The sequence below is a fragment of the Amborella trichopoda genome, chromosome 4, assembly GCF_054954075.1.
Source record: "Amborella trichopoda isolate Santa Cruz 75 chromosome 4, AtrichopodaSantaCruz75HAP2 v2.0, whole genome shotgun sequence".
NCBI lineage: Eukaryota > Viridiplantae > Streptophyta > Magnoliopsida > Amborellales > Amborellaceae > Amborella > Amborella trichopoda.
The window spans coordinates 29,449,473-29,470,129 of NC_142339.1; positions in this window are offsets into that span (position 1 = coordinate 29,449,473).

Below are 20,657 nucleotides of genomic sequence, written 5' to 3' on the forward strand. Positions count from 1 at the left end.
AGACTACTTGGAACGAGTGGCGTGGGGTCCAGCGATCGTGGGTTGGCTACATCATCACCTTTGTAGTGTGTCCAGAGGAGCCCTCTACTTGTGGGGTTGTTCGATTTTCCTCCAGGTTTGGGCGTGGGAGCACATCACCATTCCTTTCCCTCTTTCCGGTCGACGGACGCCATTATTCCCAATGATTCATTTCTGGTCATATGGAGTGTGGAATTCTGAGAGGATCCCTTCGCGGTTGTATTACTCGCTGTTCTTGGACACTCAGGCCGTACAAGAGGTGAGTTATGTGCTTTATCTATTCTTTCTTCATTTTCTTCTTCTTCCTCTTCCCCCCTTTCTCCTTCTTCATTTGACTTTGACATATCCCTTTTTTATTTCCAGATCGACTAGACTCCCATGAGAGTTGAGCCCGTCCCTACTGTTTACGCGTCTTCTTCTCAAGCTTCCAAGACGACGGTTCACCTGATTTGCATGTTTCTGGTGATGCATACTTTCCCTAGTCGAGTTCGCTGTCAGCTTGGCCTTCTTCAGACGTTCTATGAGATTACCCCGTCGAAGACTCCCATTATGGTAAGCACCACCGATGAGGATGCCTATCTGAGAGAGATGGCTCCTTGGATAGAGGAATGAAGGAGTAGGGTTGTCCGAGTTATTGGCGAGGAGGAAGAAGAGGGTATCTCTCTCTCTCTCTCAGTATGAGGATAGATATAGGCCTCTTTTGAGAGATATAGCCACTATGACTGATCATGGTGAGGGGGAGACGCGGGAGCCGAGGACTGCGTATCTTGATGAGGCCTGATCGTCTACTAATGAAGTTGTTTCCCTTCGTACTGAGCATGATTCAGATATCGAGGAGCGTGATTCGATAGAGGATTTTGAGCATCTGGGCCAGAATTTTGATAGGATGGTGGCGGGGTGTGACTTCATGAGGGACGAGTTGGAGAGGGTTCAAGCTGAGTTGGAGAGAGTGCAATCAGTACCATCTTCCTCTTTTGTTGCTCCTACCCTTCTTGAACCATCTCTCGATTGCATTAGAGATTTAGAGAGACTCGTAGACCGCTACCGATCGGAGAGGGTATGTTTTGCTGTTATATCTCTTCTCTTTTTTTTGTCTATACATATATTACAACCTCTCTCATTTCATGTTGTTGTTTCAACAACATTCGGCCAGAGATGAATGTCACGCGCTTAAGGAGGACATGAAGGGTCTTATGGATAGGTGTGGCAGACTGTCATGACTCCTATTAGCTGTAGGTGGCAACCCCTATTTCACAGATGTGAATCCTTATATGTGAGGGTGCCATTAACATCTTCTGTTCGGAGTCAGTCACAGTCTCGAGCGTCTACTCAAATGGTGAGGGGTCCGAGGCAGGTTCGACCGAGATTGGAGGGAGAGGTGAGCAGTTGTACAACAGGGGTCGAGGAGGATTCAGTATCAAATAAGTGACCTCATCTTTTTTTTTTTTTTTTTTATAGGAGATCATTATAGACTTTGAAGTACATATAAATATATGGCTCTCCCCTTCTATCTTGCCTGTTTCCATGCTTCCCCCCCCCCCCCCCCCCCACCCCCCTCTCTTCTCTTTTTTTGTTATTGTCCCTGTTTGGGGGTCTTTTAACTTGTGCATGTGTTATTGATTCGTTGAAGCATAACATAATATTTTCTTTGCGCACACTTTTCAAACTGAAATTTTACAAACTCAGTCCCCAAGTTGTAGGGTTGTTTATCTCGAATTTTCCACCATTGGGTCATCATCGGCACACAAAGGGATGAGCTTGCCTCATTTTTCCTCAGGGGATCAAGTTGAGAAAAAAAAATGCTCCCAAACTAGCCAATTTCGTCATTAGCGAGGTTCACCCATCTCTGATATGTTATAGTGATAGCTATACTCCTACAACCATGGAGTGCCTGATTAGTTTTAAGCCTTCATAACAGACATAAGAAGTTGGCTTCGAGAACAAGGCCAAATTGACTAACAATTTAGCCTCTTGTAGTGATGGAGGAAGCCCTTTCTAAAAGGGTTTTGTTTTTTAAAATGAATAATTTAAAAGTCAATTTGATAAGAATTTTCAAAAAGGCTGGGCTTTATAGTTTTACCACCTGTGGCCCCTTTGGTTGTTATTTTCTTTGTTATATTTTACCCAAAGATGATGAAAGGGTTTCCTTGTGGGATCGTGAGAACTCAAAGGTCTTGAAGTCGTCTTTTAACCTTTCGAACTTTCATCCTCTGCTTCGTGGATCCTGGAAGAGTCCTCTGGATTCTTGTCGGGCTTTCCTTTTGGAGGGTCTCGATGCTTTCTAGGGTTTGTCAAAATCACTTCGATTTTCCATTCATATCTCCCTCCTATATTTTTCTGAGTTAGTTCTGTTGGGAACCTGCAGGGTTTAGGAGGAGTCTTCATCCTCAGGGTCTGCTTGTGCAGTATTATTGGAACTTTCTAGTACTTGTTTGTACTTGAGTGCTTTGCATCGAAAGCTCCTTGTTGGAGATCTTTTTTTATTCTTTTTACCCGTGATGCCTTTTCAGGTTTTCACCACATTTTTTAGCTCGTTATGGATAGTATTTTCTAAGATACATCGTATTAATGAGGTCATTGAGTTTGTCCCCCTCCTGATTTTTGATCTTGTAAGAATTGTCCGCATGCACTCGGGGTAACCACAAATGGCCCTTCCCAATTAGGTTTGAACTAGCATAAAGGGTGTGGATTTACAAGAGTGTGGAAGATTTTCTTGAATACGATAACCCCTTCTTTGAATTGTCGAGTAACAACTTTCCTTTGGTGCGCCCTCTCGACTCTAAGCTGGTAAGCAATGATATTTTGTGTTGCTTGTAGTCGTTTTTCATCCAAAGTAACGAGGACAGTGATTTGTGCTTCAATCTTTTGTTCCTCATCTGTATTTTTGGGAATAATCACTTGAGGGACGGTATCTCAACCTTGATGAGTAGCACTGCTTCCATAGCATACACCAATGAGTATTGGGTCATGCCAATAGGAGTCTTCTCAATTGTTCGTTAGGCCCATAGGGTGTCATTTAGCTTTTCGTATCAATCTTTTCCTCCTTCTATTATTTTGTCTATGATTATGAGAAGTCCTTTATTTGTGGCTTCTGCTTGTCTGTTTCCTTGAGGGAAGTAAGGTAAGGAGAATTTTTGTGTTATCCCAAACCTTTTGCACACCTTAGTGACCTTTTTATTTTTGAGATTGGATCCATTGTCAGTGATGATTGACTCTGGAAGTCCAAATCTCAATACAATGTTATTCTTTATGAAACAGGCAACATGTTGGCCTTCAATTTTAACAAATGGTGCGGCCTCTACCCATTTGGAGAAGTATTTTGTAGCCGTTAACATAAAACAGTGTCCATTTGAGGCTTTTGGATATCAAGACCCAACATGACAAAGGGCCATACGGGCGGTGTTGAGTTGAGTGATGCGGATTGTGCATGGATGAGGTCTCCATAGAGTTGACATTTGGAACACCTCTTAACGAACTTCCAGCAGTGTTCAGCCATGGTGGTCCAATAATAGCCTTGGCGCTTGATTTTCTGAGCTAAGGCGGTTGCGCCAGAATGACCTCCTTCATTGTGCAACTCTGTCAATACTTGGTCAATTTCTAGCTGATTGAGGCAGCGTAGAATGATGCCATCGAGAGACAGAAAAAATTTGAAGAGCTTGTTTATCCTTTTTGGTGGATCTTTTGGGATATAACCCATCTTTTAGCAAGGACATAACATTGGAACCATGGTTTTGCCTTTACTAGCGCATCTGAAGCCACGAGAGACACTTCCCCATCGTTCTCATTCTCTTGCTCTATTTCTTTTTCAATCCTCGATGGGGAAGGGTCATGTTTGTTCTTGATGTAGAATGGCAGCGTGGTGATTTGTGAATTAATATCGACCATTGAAATAAGGGTTGCAACGGTGTCGACGAACCGATTATTTACCCTAGTCACGTGCTAAAGGTGATTTTCTTAAAATGTGGGATCATCTTTTTCACCTTTTCTTGATAGGGTTTGAGCTTTTCTTCTTTCACCCTCCAAATCCCTTGAACTTAGTTTATGACGAGTAAGGAGTCACCAATCACTCATATTTGTTGGATTTTCATTCCCAAGGCATTCTCAAGCACGGCTATTAAGGCTTCGTATTCAACAACGTTATTGGTACATGGGAAATTCAATCTGATGACTGTTGGCATTAAAATATTCTCGAGTGAGCATAGTACGACTCCTATACCTGACCCGTATTCTTCCTTTGCTCCGTCGAAGTATAGCTCCTAAATAGAGTCCTCAATTGTGAAGAGGTTCTCATCAGGGAGATACATGTTAACAGGAATATTGTTTGGCAGTGCGTGTTCAGCTAAGTGTTCAACAATGGCTTGTCCTTTGACTGATTTTTTACTAACATTCTTGATCTTGAACTCGCTCAATAACATTCTCCACTTCGTCAAACATTTGTTGCTCCACTTCGTCAAACATTTGTTGAGGACTGGCCTCTCCATGAGGTACTTAAGTGAGTCAATTTTTTATATGAGCTTGACAGAATGAGATAAGACATAATGTATTAGTTTCTGCATGGCCCACACAAGTGTTTAGCAGTGTTTCTCCACATCCATGTATCTTGTCTCATAATTGACCATGGTTTTGCTGATATAATATTTCATTTGTTCTTTTCTATAGTCGTGATATTGTCCTAACATTGCCCCATGGTCTTGTCTTTCACTGACATGTATAGGAAAAGGGATTTATCTAGATTAGGAGGACTAAGGATGTGAGGTTTGGTGAGGTACTCCTTGATTTGATCGAACGCTTCTTAACATTCATTGTCCCATATGAGTATGGTGTCCTACTTAAGGAGTCTATTGAATGGTGCGCACTTATTCGCAAGTTGTGAAATAAAAGGCCTTATAGCATGTATGAGACCTTGAAGCCCACAAATTTCTCTAATGTTCCAGGGGTGAGGCATTTTAGTGATGGCTCGTATTTTGTACGAGTCTGCCTTAATGCCTCTTTGACTTACTATAAAGCCTAATAAATTGCCGGATTCAACTCCAAGGCACATTTTTGAGGATTGAGTTTGAGTTGATGTTTTCGGAGCCTTTCAAAAATGGTTCTCAAGTTGGTGAGATGATCAGACCTGGTATTCGACTTACCAGAATATCGTCGACATAGTCCTCCAAGATGGTATGCATTAAATCGTGGAAGATGCTAGACATTTCCCGTTGATAAGTTGCTCTTGCATTTTTTAGGCCAAAGGGCATGACTTTGTAACAGTAGGTTCCCCATTGTGTTATGAATGACGTCTTTGTTTGGTCTTCTTCTGCCATGAGGATTTAATTGTAACCCAAGAAGCAGACGTCGTTGAAGCAAGGCCTTTCAGCATACCATTGACGTAATCCTCGAAACGTGGCTCAAAATCAGAGGATATACACAAACCCATACCAAATGGGAACAATGCCCTTCGACATGGCACTCAATTACCAAACGGGCCTGATTCTTACTGACGAGGTCCGTACAAAATCCTCAGCTGCAGAATCACAAATAGTCTGTTCGAGGGTGAGAACTTCGATAAGATCCCTCAAAGATTCTCTTCTTCCCCTAAAGTCTTCACCAACAGACCTTCGAACAATGCATCGCTACGTCTGAGCACCCTAGTTGCACCATTGCATGAATCTCCTCGGCGTTCATGTGGTCCTATGGCTAGGAAGAAAACAAAAGTAAAAGCTGAAGGAAATTTTCTAAATGTTGTCCTTATCTCTTCTCTCGAAGTACAACATTTGGCGGGACAAGCTATGTTAACACATTTTTCAGCACCTTGGTCCCTAATGTGGAATAAAGAGGAAGCTAGTCAATAAAGCTTATAAAATAAGTGAAAACTTTGACATTCTCATAATTGCCCCAAAATTGGTTAAGATCTTCATCAGTACTCCAAAATTTAATTTTCCAAGTTTCATCACGATCAGACATGCTGAAGGTAATGAAAACAAAGAAACCATTTGAGAACAATTGGCTTCTAGCACCGTCAAATGGACCCCATAACTAGAATTATCTTTTTGGTGGTTCAAATCACTGTGGGACCATTGCCATTGGATCCGACATAGTCGAAAACTTTTATGGCAAGTTTTGGCTTAATCGGACACTCTAAGATAAAGTTATGAGTAAAATACTGAAAAGGGGTAAGCTGCACACTATTCCCGTGTGGCCACCCTGCACCAAAACACCATTAAAGGTGGTCGTTTTTACAGTTACAGGTAGTGACTTTCGGGGCTTATATCTCACTCGATCTGAGTCGGAACGTGCTCAAATTTGGTAAGCGTATTTGTCTCATCAAGACGAGCGAGTCGATATGTGGTAAGCCTTGAGACAATACCCGAGCAAAGAGAAAAACTAGAGAGAAGTTGCTAATCCGTGAAAAAAGTTGCAGAAAATTCAGTAGTAGCGCACCCCACTCTAACGACCAAATCATGACGCTCGCATACCCGATTGACATGAAACGAATTGCAATATGTGCGTACGGTCTGTGGCTATCTCTAGTCTGAATCGCTCATATGATGAACGGTTGGATTTCACACACGAATACGTCAAAGCAGCTATAAATTTTGGCCAAAAATTCAAGACGACGAAATCTTCGTTTGAACACGAAATCGAGCTGTGTTTGTTGAAAAGTGATCGTGACGACATTCTCACTATGATTCAGCGAAGAAATCACTAAGAAACATCAAGGAACGAGCACACAATCAATCCAAAGTTTTAAAATTCAAGCAAATTTCAAGTTTCACGATCATGACTGAAAAACATGATTAATGGCTCGAAGTTGGTATCAAATCGATCGCCATGCCGAGCCTCACAAGAAAAAATCATCTTTCTCTTAAACAGGCATCAGAACAACCTCGATTCAATCATGAAAGATCACCCAAGTTCTCGGGCAGTAGCATGGACTGTTTTGAAATTCCACACATTGTTAGGCAAGGGCAAAACAGTCATTTTCCACTCATTTTCAGAATTTCTTTTAATTCAATAAAATTGTAATTATCTTCAATTTTAGATAGTTTTTGGGTGTACACCCATGTTTTAGCCCAATTCTATATAAGCATGCAGAGCCAAATTGTAAAGGACCTTGGGTTCATTTCACACAAAAAATCAATAAAATTTCAATTTCGTCTTGAACTCATGGGTGCGTCTTGGAGAGAGAGAAGAGAGAGAAGAAAAGGGTATGTACCCTTTGATAAGGTAACTCTCTCTCTTCCCCTCTCTCTCCTCCCCTCTTTCTCTCTTCCTTTCTTTCTCTCTCCTCATCTTTATCTATCCTCCTCTCTTTCTCTCTCCTCATCTCTATCTCTCTTTCTCTCTCTTTTTCTCATCCCTATCTTTCTTTCTCTCTCTTTTACTCATCCCAATCTCTCTTTTTCTCTCTTCTTCTTCTCATTTTATCTCTCTTTCTCTCTCGTCTCATCATTATCTCTCTCTCTTCTTCTCATCTTTAACTCTCTCTCTTCTTTTCATCTCTATCTCTCTTTTTACTTCTCATCTAATATAGTGGGTGAAGCCTAGCACCGACTGCATCCTCTCTTTTCTCATCTTAACATAGTTGGTGAAACTCAGCACCAACTGCATCTTCTCCCCCCTTCTTTGTCTAACACAGTTAGTGAAACCTAGCGTCGAGTGCATCTTCTCTCTGTTCTCTGTCTGATACAATCGGTAAAGCCTAACACTGACTGCATCTTCTCTCTCTTCTCTATCTAATACAGTTGGTGAAGCCTAACGTCGAGTGCATTTTCTCTCTCCTTTGTCTAATACGGTCGACGAAGCCTAGTGTCAACTGCATCTTCTCTCTCTTCTCTGACTAGCACAACCGGTGATGCCTAGCGTCGACTGTGTCTTCTCTCTCCTCTTTTCTTAAACACAGCGAACGAAGCCTAGCACCGACTATGTCCTTTTTCTCTCTTCTCTTTCCAACTCAGTCGGCGATGCTCAACGTCGACTGTGTCTTCACTCTCCTCACTTCTTAAACATAGCCAACAAATACTAGCACCGACTGCATCTTCTCTCTCTTCTCTTTCCAAACCAGTCAGCGATGTCTAGCGCTGAGTGTGTCTTTCCTTCTCTTACTCTTCCAACACAGCCGGCGATGCCTAGCGCCGACTGTGTCTTTCACCCTCTTTTCTCCTTCCTTCTCTCTTCTCTCACACTCTTCTCCTTATTTCTTTCTCTTCCTCTCTTTCTTTCTCTTCTCTTTTTTATTCACTTACTTCTTACTCTCTCTTTATGATTTTCATTCTTTTTATTGTCCTTTCGTTTGATTAAGAAGGGTTAAGATTAGCCTCTTATGATAGTCTTGTCGTCTAGCTGTAATGTTGTTGTGCTAGAATTACTACGCCCGCTTTATCGCCACGACAGACTAACCATCGTTTCTAGCTAGTCAGTATCGGTATTGACATCTAGTAGTAATCCTGTTGAGTCAGACTGAGTTACCGAACCTGTTTTACTACCACGTCAGGCCAATTACCCACCAGCCTAATCACTGTGTTGATCTCCCCGCCTGGTCAAATTCTTCTTTACCCCCATCTTTCTTTTTTCGTTCTTTCCATCTTCTTTTGAATGTGCACGCCTGTTTACGTTCACCCAAAAGAACAGGTGGGTCTATTGACCCACCTATCTTATAACCTTTGTCATATATGTGTGATTGAAGAAAATAGGAGAATACAAGCCAAGGGAGGTGATTCCATACTAGTTTTATTACTGGGGAGATTTCTTCATGATCTAAGAAGGCGCCCACACGAGCTAGCCCGAGTAAGTCCTGAACCCACCTTAAATTCCTCTCTCATCGGTTGGTAATACCTGCCCTTGTTCTCGAATGAGGTTCCCAAGAGAGTGATCTCAAAAGTTTCGGGTCTCCCCTGAAACCCGAGATGCGTGCCGCCCAATAATCCAAATCCAGAGGGCGAGATCGAGGAACCTGACCAGTCAGGTCTCTCAAGATGAAATTGACGCCATGGTCACCCACAATCTATAAGGAAGGTAGATCTAAGGCATACAAGGCCCAACCCTCCTGTATTGATCAGCTCCCATTTCCCCCTAATTACTAAAAGGGGAAACTCCCTCTTTTCAATGGCACGAGTTCCCCTCATCAACACATCACCCATTTTTATTTGGCATGTCAAGAAACGGCAGCTGATGGGAGGCTTCTTCTCTGTCAGTTTGTCGAAACTGTCGACGGACTGGCATTCAAGTTGTATGTCCGTCTCCCCCCAAACTCGATCCAGACTTGTGAAGAAATGGAGCATTTTTTTTACAAGCGCTTCTATGAGGTTGAAGGAGAAGTTCAGGCTATCGAGCTCCTCACAATGACCTAGGAACCAGATCAACCCGTCGACCAATTCAATGCAAGGTGGAGAAATCTCGCTACACACTAAGCTAATTCCATGCCTGAAATTGATGCAGTTCAAACTTGCATACGCAACATACAACCAGAGATTTCGTTGCATGTTGAGGCTTCGAATCCAACTTCCATATCGGACTTGATCTCTAAATCAGTCCATATAAAGAGCCTCTTCAAGCACCATGGTGGGCCCCAGGCGCAGTCGTCGAATGAGGGAAACAACTGTAGCCCGGGCAATAATCGATCCAATGCTCGAGGCAATCAGCAAAGGGGGTGGTCAGTGCTGCCATCACTATATCAGATCCTAAGAAGGCTTCCCCTCAAAATTTAGACTTCTCCAAAGGGATGAAGCCAACAAATGCTCAAGCCACACCTCAGGCAGGGTAACAACAACCCCAGGCTTACAATAGAGTGCCTCCACTTCAGAACCTCTACGAGAAGGATTTCTGGGCAGAGTAGAGAACCAAAGTTTATAGCTTCAATAAGGAGTAGGTCCCATCCTTGCTCTGGATGCTGCTAAAACAACAGATGATCATCCTACCTGAAAAGATCCACACAAAACAAGTAATAGTTTTGGAAAGTTCTCATTTTTACAGCACAAAAGGCAGTGTGACATCCTCATGAAAGTTTGGCATAACTTTCAAACTATTGGGAATTTTATCATAATTCCAAAACAATTTCTGAAATAGACTCATTTATTTTTCATTTAGAAGTATTTTGATCTCATTTTGAAATTTTTTGGTCATTGAAAAGCTCCACATAAAAATACATAAAATCCTTGGAATTTCATTTCACAAATCTGACATGCTTCATAAAATGGTAAATAACTTTTAAACCAAAAGGGAAATTAGCAAGAGGAATTTGCTATAATAAAATAGACTCAATGATCTACTTTTCCACAAAATTTCATGATCTAAAGAGATATGTAGGATACTCAAACAGTTTCTCAAACCGGAGCCACAGTTCTGAAAAACAGAGTACATTCTAGCAAGATTTCAGTAACGTGCATCCACACCCATTTTCACACCCATATTCATTCTTGAATTTCATACTTTGATAAGCTAAGAAAACATGAGTCAATCTAAAGAATGAAAATATGGAAACCAGATCCACTTACTTTGCACCAAATGAAACTCTAAAGTTCTCCACATGTTTCACCTCAACTACTAAGCTCCACAAGATTGGGTTCAAACTCAAGGGCTTAAGGCAGGGAGAGGTCTTGTCATAGGCTCGCCGCCTACCCCCTGCCACACATGCCGGAGGACAATAGGGTACGGGACTGCAACGACATGTAGTGAATGCCACTCAGGTGAGAGTGCGCACAACACTTTGAAAAGCTGGAAATCAAATCCAATCACAAAATAAAAACCAAACAAACAAAACATGAAGAGCACAACCCACGAACATAGTGGGCATATCAAGTCCCAAAATTTCATAAGGTAGATCCAAAATATTAGAAGAGAGTTCAAGGCACCAAAGGGCCAACAATAATACATAGTTCTAAAACAAGTGGACTATATGGCTAAAATGTCATCTATCACATACAATTGAAAAGAGGCTTCCACAAGAAGTACGGGCTCCAACCGCGGGCCGCGATCACCAAACCACCCATCCACAACTCGCGGCTATCACTCTACAAAGATGAAAGTTAAAAGGGTGAGCTGTAAAGCCCAGTAAGTAGATCGCGGTGCCATGCTTTCCTGCCTATGAATATCATTTCACAACTATGCTCAAGGTGCTATGCAATTCTTATAAAACATAAGTCGTGTATCATAATCATATCTATCACTGTGTCGTTCATGATTCATAGTGAAGTAACAACAAATCAGATCAATCATATATGATAGGAAGTAGAGGTCGATCAAATCATTCAACCATACAAATCTTAGCAAATCAACATATGAAGGTAATAATCAACAATTACCAACTAACTCACTCCCTAATTCACCTACTCCCGAAGTAGAAGCCCTATCTATTAGGTGAAGCCAATCCCATTGCTTAGGATTTCTACCATCACTTGGGAGGAAAAACAATGACAAATGGGGGAATTCATTTCATAATGTTTTCACACAAACACACACACACATTCCCCAGCACACTTTGAGGCTTTTGATGGGTGATGGCCTTGCAAGACACTACCCCTTACGTCACCTCCGTTACAAGTGTTACACCTTCTGGGTGTCAATCATTATGAATAGGGGAGTGACCACCCAATCATCATATACCTCGACTCCTGTCCTATCATTGGGCGAGCCGAAGAAGCCACAAGTCAGGAAATGCAATACACTCAAAGCATGTCGATCAATCACATATAATAGTATGGTCAGGCAATATGCTCAAAGCATGTCAATCAATCACATATCACAATATGGTCAAGCAATACGCTCAAAGCATGTCAATAAATCACATATCATAGTATGGTCATACAATACGCTCAAAGCATGTCACAGTATGGTCATGTAACACGTTCAAAACAAGCCAATAAGTCACATAACACAGTATGGTCATGCAATATGCTCAAAGCATGTCAATCAATCACATATCACATTATGGTCATGCAATACGCTCAAAGCATAACAATCAATTACATATCACATTATGGTCATGCAATACGCTCAAAGCATGTCAATCAATCTCATATCACATTATGGTCATGCAATAAGCTCCAAGCATGCCAATAAATGACACATCACATATCACATATCACATATCACATAGCTGACCACACAAGTCTTTTCACATATCACATATCACATGTCACATAACATGTCTCAAAATCATGTACACATGTCACAATAGAACATGTATCATAACATGTACACATATCATAACAGAGCATGTCTCACTACATGCATTCATAACATTACCGAGCATGTCTTACTACATGAGTTCATATCATAATAGAGTATATCTCATTATCATGCATTCATGCATTCATATCATAACTGAGCATGTCTTACTACATGCATTCATAGCATAACAAAGCATATCTCATTGTCATGCATTCAAATAACAACGAAGCATGTCTTACTACATGCATTCATATCATAGCTGAGCATGTCTTACTACATGCATTCATAACATAACAAAGCATATCTCATTATCGTGCATTCATATCACAACAAATAATGTCTTACTACATGCATTCATATCATAGCTGAGCATGTCTTACTACATGAATTCATATCATAACAGAGCATACTTTCATTTCATAACAGAATATGCCTTACTGTCATGCATTCCTTTCATAACGGAGCATGCATTAGTTCTGTAACAAAATATGCCTCATTATCATGCCTTCATTTCATAACAGATCATGCTTTCATGCACACATATCATAACAAAGACAGGTTCAATATGTCCAAAGCATACTACATATCATCAGGCTCATAGCTCAAAAGACATCTTTTGATTATTTTTCTGATTTTTCACAGTGAACCCGGTCCACTTATAAAGGTATAAAATGAGATTAAAGTATAATTTCTACCTGACACTACTTTTGTAACAATCTAGGCTCATGAAAACAAAAATTTCATGAAGAGGGTATCCCCAATATTTGGGTTGAAGTTTGCCAAACTATTTTATGTTCTTGAACAAAATTCTTGTTTTCACAACAAAAAATCAAGGATGACATACTCAGAGTAAAATGGGCATAACTTTCAAACCCTAGGGAAGTTTATCATGATTCCAAAACCATTTTCATAATAAACTCATCTAGGTATCATTTAAAAGTGGTTTGACTTCATTCTGGTATGCTTTGATTATTAAAAAGTACTATATAAAAACACATTAAATCCCTAGAATTTCATTTCACAAATCTGGCAAGCTTTAGAAAATGGTAAATAAATTTTAAACCAAAAACTATATTAATAAGAAGTCTTTTCCATGATAAAATAGACTCAATGAGCTACGTTTTCTCAAAATTTCGTGAACTAAGGAGATATATAGGATACTCAAACAGTTTCTCAAACCGAAGCTACAATTCTGGAAAACAGAGTACACTCTAGCAAGATTTCCGTAACATGCATCCACACTCATTTTCACACCCATGCACATACTTAAATCTCATAATTTGACAAGATAAGCAAACATGCATCAATTTAAAGCATGAAAATATGGAAACCAGATCCACTTATAGCACTAAATGAAACTCCAAAGTGCTCCACATAGATTTCACTCCAAATGCCAAGCTCCAAAGGATGGGTTCAAAGTCAAAGGCCTAATACTGGGAATGGTCTCAAAGCTCAAAGTCTTAAGGAAAAAAGGGGGAGAACATGGGTGAGAGAGAGCAGGGAGTAGAGAGAGAGAGAAAACCCAATGGATGGGTGTGAAGGGGGTATAAGGAAGCTTAGGTGGTCGCAACATGCAATTTCTACATGGTATTCAAGAGGGCATGCATGAGGAGAGAGCGTTGCGCATGAGAGACATCACCATGGAACGGAAGCATGCAATTGACAAGTAGCTTGCAAGAGGAGAGAGAGAGAGCAAGCATAAGAGACATCATCATGAGATGGAAGCATGAAATTGAATAGTGGCATGCAAGAGGAGAGAGAGAGAGCAAGAATGGGAGACATCATCTTTGGTGGCTAAGCACATGGCACACATGCATAGAGAGGGAGAGAACAAGAGAGAGAAGGAGCTCCTTAGACTACCATACACCACCCATGCTGTCATGACCCCACCCTTTGTCCCCCTGCCGTTCTCACTATAGGGCGATAGAGTGCGGTGTTAAAAGACATTTTTCATCATCATGGGTCCCCCGGGTCAATAAAGCCTAACAAACAATGGAAATTCCAACAGTCTCAAAAAAGCTCCAAAACTGGCTAAGATCTTCATAAGGACTCTCAAAACTCTCCTACTAAGTTTTGTCACATTCTGACATGTTTAACGGAACGCATACTGAGAAACAGTTTCGACAGAATCAGCCTTTAGCACCCTAAAGTGGACCCTCTAACTCGAGGTATATTTTTGGTATCTAAATTTGTTGTGGGACCACCTCCATTGGATTCGAAACATTTGAAAACCCCCAAAGGTCAAATTTCAGCTTGAACGAACTTCCCAAGAAGAAGTTATTGGCGAAAGAGCGATACAGGCGGAACCGTACACTATTCCCATGTAGCCACCCTGCAACTCAACTCCATTAAAGGAACAATCACAAACAGTAACTTGGGATGATGATATCTCCTTCATCTGAGATCGGATTGGGCTCAAACTTGATGGAATGTGTTCATCTCATCATGACGAGCATTTTGATATGTGGCATGCCCCGCAACGACGCTCGAGCTACTATGTGGCACTCCCTTAGAGGCCATGCACAGCAGTGGCAATGTTGTGCATGCCCGTCTGCATATGTTTCCTCAACGTCTCAGTGAAGAGCACAGATGGTGAAACTTATTGCCGCCCACAGGGGTCTCCCCCTGTTGCATGCTTATCACAGACAGCGATGCCTATTGCCGCCTGCGAGAGGTCGCGGTAACACCTATCACTGTCCGCGAGCTTCCTTCGCGAGCTCGGTGCCTATCGCCATCCGTGAGCTTCCTTCATGCCCTCGATTCCTATCACCGTTCTCGAGCTTCCTTCGCACACTCGGTGGCCATCACCGTCTGCAACCCTTCTTCAGGCGCTTAGGACCTATCGCCGTGCGCAGGTTCTTCTTGCGTCCCACGCCTATCGCTGTGTGCCTAGGCAAGAACTGTCGCCGTGTGCCTCTCGAAAGGCTATAGTCGTGGGCTTCACAAGAGGCTATCGCTTTCTGTGCAGTGTCATGACCCCGTTCGCTGACCCCTGCCAGAGGACGACAGAGTGAGGGATCACGATCGGAGGTCGTGAATGTCACTCAGGTGGGAGTGGCTCAACGCATAAAAACACAGAATCATGAGCAAACCACGAAAGAAAACTAGAATAAATCCATTCATCAAACAAGAATCAAACGAAAGGTATAGCCATTTCATTCATTCAATATCAAAAGTCTTTACAATTTCTTAAAGGAATTACTGGCCCAAAATACACAAAATGAAGTATACATCATGCTCCTGAAATCACCAAAACATACTGTGAAAGTCTTCAGAAGACGGCTTCTCAAACTTCTTAATTTCCAGCTTCAAGTCCTCAAATTGCCACCCACATTGGTACAGCTGCCACCGCCCTTCACTCTACAGTTATGAGATTAAAATGGAATGAGCTAAAGGCCCAGTAAGCAGATCACTACCCTTGCATTCCTGACTAACAGTATATATATAGATGATAACATGGCCATAGTTCATTAGAAATGGCATTTGTCTTACAGAGTGTAGTCACATATCAAAATACACATGAATGCTATATAACGAGGGTAAGAATCAGTTAACGGATCATTACTTGTCCTCAAGATGACATTTACTAGTTACCATTAGAAAGTCTTACAGAATACAGAATTCAGTTAAGCAGAACAAATTAATTACTCTCGAAGTAGAAGCTACATCCATCAGGCTAAACCAATCTTATAACTTGGGACTTCTACCCTTAATAACAAGTGGGTGCCCCACTTCGTAATATCCTCACTCATGCACACATCCCCAGCACGCTTTGAGGTTTTCGATGGGCTGAGGCCATGCAAGACACGACCTTCACTTGTGCCTTAGGCGAGAGGGTGTTACACTACCATTGGACGACCCAATGAGTAGTGCCCATGACAATTCAAGGTGCACGACCCTCTCAGTTATTTACAGTTACATCTTGACTCCACTCCTATCATGGGAGTCAAGGTACAGAATACCTGACTACAAGTAGAGGACCCATTGCATAGCGGTCACAGAAACAGCATATCCACTACCAATGGAGGACCCATTGCGTAGTGGCCGGAAATCACATTTAACAAAATTCATGTAACAGAATCAGAATATCCACTACAAAAGGAGGACCCATTACGTAGTTGCCAAAAATCATAGAATATCAGTATCAGAATATCCACTACCAATGGAGGACCCATTACGTAGTGGCCAGAAGTCACAAAATATCAGTTTTCATATAACAAGATCTGAATATTACTACCAATGGAGGACCCATTGCGTAGCGGTCAACAGTTTCCACTACCAATGGAGGACCCATTGTGTAGTAGCTAGAAATCCATCTTCACTTAGCAGATCAGGCAGTATCAGTATCACATTTTTGACAATATCAGATCGATATTATATCAGTATCAACATTACATGATCACATTATCAGAGTCACAGAATCTTAGTGTCATTGTCACATTTCCTGCAATTTCAAGTAGAGACATCTGGTCAAAACGTGGTCATAACTCCCAATTCCTTTGGAAGTTAAAGACGATTCCAAAACTAATTTTGCATTAGACACTCCTACCTTTCAAATGGGAGTGGTTTGAAAACAAATGGGCCCCATTTGATCTCTTAAAGGTTCCAAGACGTGAGGGTTAACTAGCTGCACCGTGCTATGTACAGTGGACAGTGAGGTACCCTACTTCATATCACTATAACTTTCAAACCGTGAGGTAACTTATGACGGTTTCAAAATCGAAGTTTAATCCAAGACGTATGTCTTTCTAAAAAGGTAAATTTTAAAGAATTTTGATTCCATTTGGTGGTTCCATTTTTGTGCCAAGCAGGGTGATCTTTCTTAATTTTATCAATATTGCCCACAGTGACATACCTTCATATGTTGGAGAATAACTTTCAATCTAAAAAGAATTTAAAAAATTTTCTAAATGAAAATTTTATTCCATTCAAATATCTTCCAAATGGATGTAGTTTAGCCAAAAATGGACTTCGAATGGTTAGTTAAAATTAGTGCCCACAGCAGCATTAGTGGAAAATCGAAGAAAACAGTCAACAATGATATACTCTCTCATTTTGAAACATAACTTCATTTTCATAAATAATTTCAATAGTAGGAAAAAATGAACATTTTACTAGACTCATACATATTTACAATTGCAAAAATTTTAGGTCACCCCATTTTACATTTCAAAAGCCTCATTCAAGAACACACATAATTCTAGAATTTCACATTGACATATAACGTGTCTCAAGAACATATTCCATAACCTTCATTTCATGGTGAGAAACAGGATAAAAACCATTCTCTCACAAATCACACACGTAACATGCATTTCTTACATAATCTAAGAATCATTCACTCATTTTCAACATCACGTACACTTCTATTACTCATTTCACATGTATAAATTTCCCATGTATCCTTATGACTACAATGCAATGGTCGTAGATCTACTTACTTGAATAACAATGGGGCCTTCTCCAATCCTCTGTTCACTTTCACCCGACCAATAATGGCTACCCTCCAATAGTCACTTCTTCAAACCTTGGGTCTTAAAGAGGGGAGAAATGAGGGAAGAGTGAGTGGCATGGGTGAGAGGAGAGGTTTAAGTACTCTTATGTTTGGGGTGGTGGTTCAAGTGTCATCAAAAGACTTACAATCTGGACAAGTGGCACTCACATCAGCATGCATCTAACAAGTGGCATTCATAATCCATGCATATCAGTAACGAAGCCAGCGATGGTCTCCTTCTCCTACATAGTCGGTGCTGGCCTCTACACACGCCACAACTGGCACTGGTCTCTGTACACAAGACAGCCGGCGCTGACACTTCTTCTCTTCACAGCCAGCGCTGACACTTCTTCTCTTCACAGCCGGTGTTGACACTACTTCTCTTCACAACCGGTGCTGCTCACAACTCAGTCAGCATTGGCACTTCTTATCTCTATCCCGCCATGCATTCTAACTGGCTGAGAAAACTTTGGGTCATCACACGCAGGGGTGTGCTGCCCTTTTGTGTAGCCCCAAAGGTCATGCCTAACGCCGCTCGTAGTTCACTACTCACCCCCTAGCCATGAACGGTAGTGTTTAGTGTCGTCCAAGGGCCATGACACTCTCCATGGTTATGGGTGGTGACGCCTAGCGCCATTGGGATCCCATCTCTTCACCGTCTCGTGCATTTTCTTCATTCTCTTCTCACTTGAATGAGGGTGGACTCAATATAGTGTTGCCATAACGGTCTGACTGTCAAGCAATATTGTCGTCGTGCTGGTCCCAAGTACCATGCCCGTCTTACTATCACACCAGATTGGGATAGTCATGTCGACCTTGGTTTTGAGTAGTACTGTCATCGCAACGATCCAAAGTACTGTGTCTGTCTCGCTACCACTCCGAGTTGGTCATTGCACTGGTCCTGCTATCATGCTAGCCTCGTCCCCTTGTCGAGTACCCTCTTCTTTTCTCCTCTTATTCAAACCTTCCACTACATCACCCTAACTTCTCACATTCTTAGCCATACAAATGTGTGTTTCCCTCGAATATGGGTGGGTCCTTCGGCCCACTTATCTTGCAAATTAACCATAGAAGTGTTGTGCATAAAACAAGGATTTTGCAGTTCAAGGGAGGCGATTCCAAACCAGCTGAAGCAGCTAGAGGGCTTTCTGTCATGATCTAAGAGGGCGCCCGCATGAGTCAGCCCGAGTAAGTCACGGATCCAGGTGAGGTTGGTCCCTACCTCACATACAAAATTCCTCTCTCACTAGTTGGATACATGCCTTTGTTCTTAAACAAAGATCCCGAGAGAGTGATCTTAGGTCCCGGGTCTTCCGAACCCGAGACATGTATCACCCGATCACCTAGATCCAAGGAGACGAGATCAAGGCACCTAACCAGCTTAGCGACTCCACGGGGGACTTATTACCCCTTCGTTGGTTCGGTCTTTTTTTATCAGTATCACCTTTTACTTTCTGTACTACTTTCTATGGCATCAGGGTTATTCAACCCGTTCATCTGAGTCGGGGATTTTCTCATCTCTGCACTTGTGACTGTCCGAGGGAAGCGAACTGCTTAAGCTTCGTTCCCTACACTCCTTTTGAGCTAGGACTCACAGTCCATCTCAAGTTATTTCCTAGGTTGGTGCGAGAACGGACTTAAAGGTCCTTGACTCCCCGCTTCCTCGCCCTAGTGGACCATCCACCAAGGCCCCTTGCATTGATAACACATCTGCTACTGCACACAGCACACACTATGCTACTGGCAATTCCCTTGCCGGTCATGTTGCTGGGATTCGTCGAAAGGCTACTTTAACCACGTTCGCGAAAGGCAAGTAGGTTGTCGTCGCCCCAGAGGTTCACCGTAAGGCAACCCCCCATACTCCTTCACCACTCCGAACGTCTATACCAAGAGGCTTGGCACACCGAGGCAAAGACCCTACGGCTTCCACATCTTGCACACACCTAAAATATCATGGTCCAACCACTCAAGCCACACCTTGAGGCAACCTTCGTTCTACCTTGAACTAGCGTTCAAGGCTAGGCCTTCTAGTGACAAACCCTACGCGCATCATGCATCCCACAACTTGGGGCAGCGCCAGTTGTGTGTCAGCTCGAGCACATGAGGGTCGACCACTTTGTCCTCCCTCTCACCACACACAGCTTCACCCTATGAGAGATAGGTTACTACCCGCTCCCTGACAGACACAAGTTCATGAGTCAAGACCTCCTAAGGTCGAACCAGTTGAGTAAGCCCGGTTTGACCCCCAAGGCACCCGGACGGCTAACCCTAAAGGTGCACATGCACCAGCTTTGCAAGTTCCTCCCCAATCAAAGATCAAGTGGAGTCATGCACCATCTCCTTCTTCTATCACTCCTCTCTCACCAGGCAAGCACCTTGAGACCTGGTGCTCAAAGGTTTTTCCTGAGAGTCCCATCTTGAGTCAGCCGCCTCAAGTCAAACATGCACCAAGGTCCCACAAGGGAATCCGAGGCAATGGCCTGATGTCATACAGGAGCCTGCAGCCTCCAAGAAAGTGACCCAGGTTGCCCTCTGTCCTTGGACCCCATACTTTGCTCCAGCTAATCAACACAGCCCTCGCTTGCTCAAGAAATATGGGGCAGTCTAAGCCTTAGGCTTGGTTCCGGGGTGAGGTCTATAGCCGCCTCAGGATCAAGCTGAAGAAAGGTTTGCAAATTTTGACTAAAGAAGTCCCCAAGGCAGTTGAGGTTGCCACCTTTGGTGATATCCTGCCTCATAATCCCTTCTTCCCTCTGCGAATCCCTGAGCCTGAGCGAGTCCAAGAATACTGCTTGGTGATCACTGTAAGAAGCCACGATCCCAAGACCTTCAAGAACCGGTCCTCACACGGCTGGCGTATAAGGCTTGAGTCCAATCGGGGCATGCTGAGCCCCTGCAGACAGACTTTCCACTCACGATTCGTAAACCCCGGTCGTCCACTACTCCACCTAAACCTGCCCTTCAAGAAGAAAAGGTTAATGTCATGGTGATCAAC